The 11,196-nt window shown below is 32.8% G+C and overlaps 1 pseudogene; it reads left to right on the forward strand.

The window, feature by feature from the left end:
• Positions 1–2,304: 2,304 nt before the first annotated feature.
• LOC132164505 (probable fatty acyl-CoA reductase 4) lies at positions 2,305–7,327 on the forward strand (annotated as a pseudogene).
• The last annotated feature ends 3,869 nt before the right edge of the window (positions 7,328–11,196 follow it).

An 11,196-nucleotide genomic window follows, 5' to 3' on the forward strand; every position in this document is an offset into this window, starting at 1 on the left:
CTTATTTAATAGTTGGACCACCCCAAATACTATAGAGGTGGCCCAAACCCAAAATCACCCATCTACGACTTAAGGTAGCCAAACCATTTCCATGAAAATAGGAGGTAATTTGCCACTCCATTTAGCTTATTAGTATTATTATTTATTTTATTTTTATTTTTTTTATTGGAAAAGTGGAGACATTTTGAGGTTTTCATCCAATAAAAACTCACGACGCATGTTGGGTCATTGTCACTTTTTTGAGACAAGATAGAAAAATGGTACTAGTTCAATAGATTTTTTCTTAATTAATTCCAACTAATTCGAACAGTATTCACGTGGTTGCCATAAAGATCATAAAGGCTTCTAAAAAGCTCCATGACTTTCGGTTTCGCCAACCAGATGTTGCGATTTTAATTTGGTGATCCCTTCTTTTTTCTTAGCTACATAATTAAGTCTACGTAGCTACTTTCTCAAACAAGCTGATCGGTGAATTGACCATTGATTTTTCTTAGGATTCATATAAGTTGATAAATTTAATGGTAAATTTATTAAATTTATAACAAAATTAGTAAAAAAATAATTTAAAAAATGATATGTAGCATGTCTCTTATAGGAATCATGTAGATATTTTTTGTTATCATCTTTTAAGCTCATTGTATGCTAATTGCTATGGTAAGTATGTGCACCTTTGTTGAAAAGTCAAGGCAGCAGTGAAGTATCTCAACATTTAAGAATGACAAGTATTACACATTTATCTTTTAATTATTTTTTGTTTATTTTTTATGCAAATTTGTCATTGAATTTATAAACCTAAATGTTATCCCGTAAATTCAATGGTAAATTTGTTCATCTCTTATACAGAGATGGACAATAAATGGGTAAATAAAAGGTTTGCAACACTTATAACCACAAAGTCAATAGTTGGTTGAGATTGCCATTAGCATTATAAGATAGTTGTAGAATAAAAATGTGATATGTTATATTTCTCAAACTCAAAATGCTGCAAATAACATAAGTCACAAGTGCAATTTAATTGCAACTCGGGTAGGCAGCATTTAAAGTATACATTTAATTAAATTTTGACCGTTGAAAAAATTACGATATATCACATGTATTTTTTTTAATGGTCTAAATTTAATTTCAAATTTATATATATAAAAAATAAGAGTAAAATTATATTTAAACTATCGAAAAACTACAAAAATGTATTATAACTTTTTTACCGCTCTTGAGCCAAATCCTCTTCTTTACAAATATTGCATTAACAAGTGCAAGAAATAAAGTGATATGCTAGCTGGGGATTCAGATCCCTTCAATTTTTTTTAAAATTTGAGCTTTTCATTATATTTAACGGTCTAAATAAATGTAAAAGTTTGTGTGTTACCAAAATAAGTGGATTTGACATGTTAAAAATTAAAAATTAATTACCTCAATAACATACAAATCTCTACATTTATTTGAACCATTAGATGCAATGAAGGGCCAAAATTTAAAAATCTGAGAAGGTCGCAATCTGCTAGCGGGTGGTTGCAGAGTGCAATAAAGTATCAAACAATGGTGCTTTTAATTCGTGGAACTTTGAGGGAAATGATCTTTTTAATTTTGTGAAGACCATTTTGCCCTCCTGTTTTAACTAACAAATTCCTCTCCAAAGGAACCTTTTGGAACTTTGAGGTTGGCTGATTTCAAAGCCGTACGAGGTTCACTTTAGAGACATATCATTAAGCTTTAGACAGAGACGTGTTGCTTTATGGGGGGGGGTGAGCGCAACCTGGTCACCCAAAAAGGGTGGTTGCAGGGTGTCAAAGTATCAAACAATGGTGCTTTTAATTCGTGGAACTTTGGGGGAAATGGTCTTTTAATTTTGCGAAGACCATTTTGCCCATCTGTTTTAACTAACAAATTCCTTTCCAAAGGAACCTTTTGGAACTTTGAGGTTGGCTGATTTCAAAGCCATGCGATGTTCACTTTGGGAGACATGTCATTAAGCTTTAGACAGGGCGTGCTGAACAGGAGCGTATTTAGGGGGGGGGGGGGGGCTGATGACCTCCAAATTACAAGAAAAAAAATTTTTAAGACAAAAAAAAAAAGAAATTAAGGAAAAAAAAAATGTAAGGTATTTTTTGTCAATTGGTTCATCTCTAAAATTTTTTTTGCCCTTGGTCCCTCTTCAAATTGAAAGCTGGATCTGTCCCCGACTTTAGAAATGTCTATATATACAAAGCAGCATACCTCACAAAGAAGCTATCTACTTCTTGCGTAAGATCGTCACAGTCATCATTCATCAACTCCTCCTCTCTCTCTCTCTCTCTCTCTCTCTCATTTCTTTTCTGATCACGGAGTTGGAAAGCATGCCCAAGTTTCTTGAGAACAAGACTGTTTTAGTCACTGGTGCTACTGGCTTTCTAGCAAAAGGTACGTATACCCTTAGCTCTCTTTCTGCGTGTATGTGTTCTGAGAGATGATGGCTTTGCTTTTGTATCCATCCATGCACGCAGCTTTTGTGGAGAAAATACTGCGAGTGCAACCAAATGTCAAAAGGCTTTATCTTCTCATAAGAGCTTCAGATCTTGCATCTGCCACACAACGCTTGCATAATGAGGTATCATATCCTACATTAACCGCCAACATATTTTACATATTTTTAAGCTACCATCTCTTTAAGTTTTTGAGATAAGCGGTCAAAATGCTTACATAATAAGGTATTGTACGTAACCACTCATATATTTGACATATTTTCAAGCTACGATTAGTTTAAATTTTTAAGATATGTGATGATTTAAAATATATATTTAACAATCTCTCACTAAGGTAGGTATGAGCCCATTAATTAGTCTTATAACTGATCTTTGGGATTATTAATCGGATTCATGCACCGTCATATCGTCCTTACCTTATCAGCAAGCCGTGACAGAGCCAAAAAATCATTGTTGTATGGGTCAAACTAAAATATGACAAACATAATTTAAAATAGAAATGAAGGATGCCCTATGCAAAAATGACCATTAAAAACAAAAACAGAAAAAAGAAGTGTGTAGTGAAAGTAAAGTCAATACAATTGAACAAAAAAGAAAAGGGGCATATAGGTTTCAAAGGTGTACAAAGAATGCTTCCAAGAGTTCATGACATGATGACCATTTGAATTAGATTTTTGGGTTTCCGATTAATACCATCTCTGTTTATGTTTGTTTGTGTTTATATAAATAAGCATATATGTGTCTTTTTATTGTATGTCATACTTAGTCCTTCTTTGTCTAAATTTCTAATGTTTCTAGGTTTGTAGATTGGTATTTGTGTAAAGTCTGGAGAAAATTAAATCTTTGATTGCCTTGGATTGAATTACGCTACTACTATTTTAGTTCTAAATTAGCTTGAACGACAATTAATATGTCAGAAAAGGGACTGTTTTTTTTTTTTTCACGAGCTTTCATTATGTCTTTTGACGTCTGATGAATCTACTTTTGTTTTTGTTTACTTTTAATAATTGTTTCACAGGTCATTGGAAAGGATTTATTTAGAGTTGTCCAGGAGAAGTGGGGTGCAAATCTAGATTCCTTTATATCTGAAAAGGTTATCGCTGTCCCTGGAGACGTCTCTTTCGAGAATTTGGGAGTTAAAGATACTAAACTAAGAAAGGATATGTGGAAAGAAATAAACATCATCATAAATTCTGCAGCTACCACAACGTTTGATGAAAGGTACACAGTAAACAACATGCACTGTGGTATTTTAATTTTCGGAATAATGTTGTTTAGTAGATTATCATTCTACTGCCACACAATCATAACGATGTAGTAGTGAAAATCAACATTTGAATCAACAAGAACTTATAAAAATAAAATTAAAGGCAAATATGCATTACAATATTATCATAATTATATGACAGTTATATGAGAGTCTATTAAATATTATTTCTCATTCTAGGATCAACTCATTCAACCGCATGAATTCTAATCTAATATCACTTTTTGATATCCTGAATATGTGTTAAAATGTATTTATTTAATTTAGTTATGATAAATATGTTTATGATTAGATTGATTGAATGAGTTAAATTGGTCAACTGAGGAAATTATCACCTTTTCAGTTCACTTAATTACCAGTTTCAATTTTTAAAACATTGTTTAATATCTATCATCAACTACAGACATGATTATTATTATTTATTATTATTATTATTTTCATTCTCATAGATACGACGTCGCACTGGGCATCAACACCTTCGATCGGCGCTTTGAATGTTTTGGGCTTTGCCAAGAATTGTATCAACTTAAAAGTGCTCCTCCATGTATCAACGGGTTCGTGTACATAAAGCTTGCCCTTACTTATTTCTTTTATTGAATCGTTGTGTAGTAATTAAAGTCCTCTTAGTTCACTTCAAGTCAAAATTTTAATCGAAGTTGAAGTGAATTATAGAATCGGGATTTAAATTCATGACGTATGACTATGGTACAATGTTAAATGCCTAATCATTAAAGCCAAAATTGATAATAAAGAATAGGGAAAATTACATTTTACCCCTCAAAGTTTGGGGCGATTTACAATTCGACCTCCAAAGTTTCAATTTTGACAATTCACCCCCCAAAGTTCTAAATTTTTGCAATTCGACCAATATTATCCTAAAATTTTCATATTGTCCCTAATTTTTATTTTTTATTTTTTATTAAAAAAAAAAAAAAAACAAATTTGGGGGTGCAAAATGGCCTGATGGCCAAAGGGGCCACCCTGATTTTTTTTTTTTTAATTTTTATAAAAAATAAAAAATAAATAAAAAATTAGGGGCAATATGGAAAGTTTTGGATACAATTGGTCAAATTGCAAAAATTTGAAACTTTGGGGGGGGGGGTGGATTGCCAAAATTGAAACTTTGGAGGTCAAATTACAAATCGCCCCAAACTTTGGGGGAGTAGAATATAATTTTCCCTAAAGAATAAATTTCATCATTTAATTATATTCTTATAGTAAAGAGTACGATGTTTTCAATGAGTAATGCTACTAACACTTCCAACTCTCAACGCTTATATATGACTTTTAAAATCATTCTTAGATTTGTGACAGATCCTTATTAAATTTTAATCTAATAGTAGTTTTAAAAGTCACCTGCAATCATTTTCAATTGATGGCACTATGATTGATGTTATTTTTTCAGCCTATGTGTGCGGCGAACAGAATGGGCAAATACTAGAGAGCCCATTTAAGATGGAAGAGACACTCAACGGTAGCTCAAGCTTAGATATCGAAGCAGAGAAAGAAGTTGTGGAGGAGTACCTAAACAAACTACAGGGACAAGGTGCCACTGATGGAGCCATCACATCCACCATGAAGGATCTTGGAATTAAAAGGTATTTAATTAAGTTTCTAACCAAATGTATATGATCCATAAATCTTTAAAATATGTTTTGTTTTGTTTTATTTTTTTTTTCAAGTTCTCCCAATAAGTTACTTGATGTGGTCTGGATCATGTGGGGGTTGCCTTCATTATTGGTGATGGTTAATTATTTGACGAAAGCTAGATAATATCCTAGTATTAGCGAAAAAATAGTTATCTCGAATAGATTAATTATTTTCTATAGTTGATTACTTGATTTTGTCCTTTAATTTATTTATTTTGTTTTTGACTTTATTAATTGCAAGGGCAAAATTATATGGATGGCCAAACACCTATGTGTATACAAAGGCAATGGGAGAAATGCTTTTAGGACGCTTTAGAGAGAACTTGCCCCTTGTTATCATACGGCCCACCATGGTATCCAGTACTTATAAAGAGCCATTTTCTGGTTGGATTGAAGGCGTGAGGTACTAATATGTATTTTGACATAGAATTATAGTAGCTACAGTTTTTAGAAAAGATCTAATCTTGTTAATTTGGTAATCAAGAAGAGTTTTTTTTTTTTTTTTTGGATGAATAGTAATAAAGAAGAGTAGATCAAGAAGAAAAAAAAAAGAATCGCTTCATTCTTTCTATTTTCATACTAACTAAATGATCGTGCTTGTTTACTCGTTATAGAACCATTGACGGCGTAGTTGCTGCCTACGGTAAAGGGAAATTGAAAAGCTTTCTTGGCCATCACGAGACAATCTTGGATATAGTAATTGCTTATACGCTTGTGTTTGTCCATATATATTTTGTTCAATAAGCTTCCAGAATTGAATTTCAAAACTCATGCAGATACCAGTAGACATGGTGGTAAATTGTATGATTGTGGCCATGGTGGCCTGTGCAAATCAATCGTCTCAGATCATTCTCCATGTGGGTTCTTCCTGGAGAAATCCAATAAAATTTTCAACTTTTAGAAATATCATTTTCCGGTACTTCACTGAAAATCCGTTGGTTAGTAAAAATGGAGAATCAATCAAAGTCGACGAGGGGATAGTGTTGAGCAGTATGGCTATTTTTCGTGCATACATGGCTATTCGATACATACTTCCACTCAAGGTTTGTCTAAGTCTAATCCCATAACCAAAATTATGTACAAAAAATGAAAGCTTAGGGTTTGTTTAATTCTTGTTTCCAGTTTTCTATTTTTAGATTTCCAAAGACAATACTATATATGTTTTTAGCCTCTTTCTAGCTTAAACTAAAGTTGTTAAAAAGGTATAATAATGTGACAACTCTTCTTAATGGGGCTAGGCATGGTAACTTGATATGTTAAGGAAAAATTCGTTTATTTTTGTCTTGGTATCGCCTTGCAGCAAATATCTTTTGCAGCCCATTTGACTTTTGAGAAAGTGACTAATTAATTAATTACAAGAATTTTAAGATCACAAGTGTTCTCCTCCTATAATTTCTAGGTATTTCAAATAGCGAATGCAGTTATTTCTTCCCAGTATTATCAGGATTCGATTATTGATCTGGAGCGGAAGATTAATTCAGGGATGCGATTGGCTGAACTTTACAAACCATATGTGTTCTTTACGGGCAGGTATTTACGACTTATTTTGGTGTTTAAATAATTCACTAATGGTTCTATCATTGTATCCAATGTCAATAGGCTTTTCATTTCCATATAGATTTGATGACTCCAACACAGAAAAGCTACAATTGGCGACAAGTGAGTGTGGTGACGATTCACATTTGTTCGACTTTGATCCAAAGTGCGTTGATTGGGAAGACTACCTAATGAATACTCATATTCCTGGCCTAAAAAAGTATGCATTGAAAATATAACTTGAAGGATTTTAGGTTTTCACTAAGCATGATGTATTGGGCTTTTTAAGAATTTTCTTTTATTAATATGGTAGTATCCTTGTATGTCTGCCTTTCTATTTGGAAACTTTCTTGAAGTGTATTAATTAATTACTGTTGTATAAAATAAACGAAATTGAACTTCCTTGAAGCGTATTAGTCATGTTGTGTAAAATAAACCAAATTGATGCATGCATAAAGAAAATTAATAGATAGGAATACAAGATGTACTCGATACTAAGGCTCACAAGTGATGAGGGTTCCTTCATGATCAACTTGTGAAAAATGGGGTTACAAAAGCTCTCTTTTCTCCCCCCTCAGCCAAAAAAAAAGATAATTATTTGTACCAAACACAAACTTGTTAAAACCCTAATTCGAGTTTACAGTTTTTATATAAAGAGATTACTAGTGTAAAATATTCAAAAATACCCATGTAATCCTAAAAAAATAAAAAAATAAAATCAAGGAACATAATAATAACACTTTCCAATTTGACTAGAACTTTGTAAGAAACCTAAAGGTTGTCCATAGATTGAACTTTGTAAGTAAATTGATGGCAGACTTGACTTGGAAACCATCAATGTCCCGCCAAGCATTCATGAATAAGGCTGAGGAATTCATAAATCAAGAGGAAACTATCAAAGCATTTCTGGAATCAAAGAAGAAATTAAATTAAGGAAGTTCCTGATAGAAATAGTAAAGACGCTAAGAGGAATGAAGAAACTTGCAATCCGAAGAAAAATGTAAAGAAAGTTAGAACGGATAGGGTGCCTATTTATAGTGTGATTATAAGTTCACCCTGCTCAACACCGGGTTAACTGAAATTCTTATGGAGATTCAAGAAGATCCCGATTTCCGTTGGCCGGGAAAAATGAGGTCTTCACCTAACTTTAAAACAGCTAACCGCACTACATTTTAGGACCTTATTTTAAATTAGAGGGGTATTAAATCGCTAACCGCCTATCCTTAAAGACGAACCACATAGGGAGTTGGTATTTTTTTCAACCGTCTACAAAAGCTATTATGTGGTTATTGGTTATTAAACGCAAAAGTCCACTGAAATATATACTTGCAACAAGTTAACCTGTATATGGCCCAACTACGTACCGAAATATGTGCCTACCTCATTAAGGATTGAAAATCTAATGACCGTAAAAATGAAATAAATAAAATAAAATAAGTAACATTGAATTATTACCTATTGGTCAGAGTCAATCATTAGTAGTATTAGAAGCCTCTAGGTTATTAGAAGATGCTATACGTATCTCTAAGGGCTTGTTTTGTTCGCAGAATGCATATTCAACTAAAAAAGAGAATAGTTATTAGTGGAAATAGAGGAGAGTGGAATTAAATAGTTATTCATATTCCTTAGTTAGGTAACAACATACATGTTCTAACTAGAATTGAATCAAAATTACTAAAAACCCCATATTATTTATTTATTTTTTTTCAACTCATAAAAAAATTAAAAAATTTTTTTTAAAAAAAAAAAAAACAAGAAAAGAAAGTGGGTGGTGCGACAACCCCCAACAAAATGCAATGGGGTGGTTGCACCATCCTCAGCCTCTTCTGTGGGTGGCCGACCACCCCAATGGGTGGTTTGCCACCTACTTTATTTTTTATTTTTGTCTTTTATTTTTAAGTTTAAAATAAAATAAAAAATAATCTAAGTATTTTTGAAAAATATATTACATTTCTTAAGGAATAGCTATTCTTCTAATTTTTTAGATTAATAATTATTCATCTATGTAAGGAATTAGTTATTCCCATAAGAATAACTATCTCTAGGAATAAGCCATTACCAAACAAAGGAATGGCTATTCAATAGGAATAGCCATTTCATTTCAATGTTTTATTCCACAAACCAAACGGAGCCTACCAATTGTCTTTCAATTATGTTTATATTTCGTCTTTTAAGTCTATATAGCCTATTGTTTGATTAATGAAAGTAAGAAGAGAATTATATTAGCAAACTCACGTTTGTTTCTTGGGAGGCTTAGGATACCTTGAATCACCCTAAAATCTATCATTCGTGTTATTTTTCATCTCACATTACGTAGGTACGTATCATTTGGTATGAGTACTAAACACCACATCACAGGTTCAAGTCATGAAACAGACGATTTATAGGCTAGATTAAAATACTGATAGGTATGTGGAGCAACCAAAAAGAAAAATAGGCTACCATCGGGTCAATGTCGATAGAGTGGGCAACCATGGATGTCCGCCAGAGACGCGTGATGGTATGTTAAGATCATAAGTGCCACACATGGCATTAGTACAAGTTTAACCATGTGTATATAAGTTCTTTGGCACCTTTCACTTGCAAGTAGGTTTTCAATGGTGAGTTATACCCAAAATTTATATCAAAATTCGTAAAAGAAAAATGCATGTATAGGATCTTCATAATCCAATTATAATGTGTGCTAGACATAACAAAAGTGCAATCTCCAACTTAGCTAGGTGGCATGCGAAGTCTCGATTTAATTAAATTTGGACAGTTGATAATGTTATAGTATTTTTGTAATTTTTCCAGCCGTTTAAATTTAATTTTAAGTTTTTTATGAGAAAATAAAATAAAATTGAAGTAGTTAAAAAAAAAATTACAAAAATATACTATTGATTTTTTTAGGGGGATAAAATTGTCTAAAAAATAACGTCACACCAACGTGTAGGGAATAAATTGATAGGGAGGTAGAGGGGAAAATGACCCTCTCCATTTCAAATGAAATTGAAAGTATCCAGTTAGTGTATTTTAGAGGGATGAAATTGTCCAAAAAATTAAAATAACAATTTTACCCCTCTACAAAAGAGTAATCCTAAAAGTAACTCTTGTGTTCATCTTGTGTCACTTCATGAATGAAAATGCTTTTAAAATTACAATTTAATCAAAATTCAACAATGATCAATCAAAAGCCCAATGTAATTTTAGAAGGCACATCATTTTTAGAGTGACATGTACAAGATGGACACAATAGTACTACTTTCTACCATTACTCTACAAAATATTAACAGGATATATACTCTCCATTTGAAAAGGATCCTATTTCAGGAAACTGAATCTTCTCCAGTTAATTATATTTGAATATTTTTGTCTTTTCACTTTTTTTTTTATGAACAAAATTGTCTCTCAAATATAACTAGCTGTCCCCTCAAAAAAAAAAAGAAAAAGAAAAATATAACTAGCTGGATCGAACAGGAGAGGATATAATTCTTATCCGAGGCAGATGGGAAAGCACATTAATGTAGAAATAAAGGGTGCTTTTAAGTCGCCGACCTATGAGTTTGGCTTGTTGAAGTTGGCTGATTTCAAGGCCGTAGGAGATTTACTTTAAAAACTACATATCTTCTTAATGGATGCGAAACAATACTATTTTAGTCATACTACCCTCAATTCTTTCTCTTTGAAAAAAAAAAAAAAAAAAAATGGTGCTTTTAAGTCGCCGACCTATGAGGTTGGCATGTTGAAGTTGGATCCTGATCTTCTTATAGACTGGAGGGTATTCAGTTCATGGCTAGGATTTAGAGAAATCTTATGGCCACAAATATGCCACATGTTCTCTCAATAAAAAAATAAAAAAATATTAAGTAAAATTTAAAAAAAAAAAAAAAAAAAAACTAAAATAATAAATAAACAGATGGGTGGCTGGCCACCACGATTGGACCTGGGGTGGCTTCAGCCGCCCCAAACCGACTTGTCTGCGAAGATAGTCAGTGAGAGAGAAATCGACGGAGAGCATCTGTGAGAGGGAGAATGGCCGGTGACGCACAGTGATCGGACAAGAAGAAAAAAAGAGAAAGGGAGAGGAAGAGGCCCTGTGCATGGGAGGAAGGGAAAGAATGGGGCACTGCCGCTTGGATTAATTACCTATAGTAACGTGGCACACATGGCACGTTACTATTGTAGTAACGTGCTACGTATGACACATTATTAATGTAGTAATGTGTCACATGTAGCACGTCACTAATGTAGGCTTATTTTAATAAAATATGATTTTGCAAAATGCACCCCCTCCCCCCCAGCTTTT

The sequence above is a fragment of the Corylus avellana genome, chromosome ca10 (genome assembly GCF_901000735.1).
Source record: "Corylus avellana chromosome ca10, CavTom2PMs-1.0".
Classification (NCBI taxonomy): Eukaryota; Viridiplantae; Streptophyta; class Magnoliopsida; order Fagales; family Betulaceae; genus Corylus; species Corylus avellana.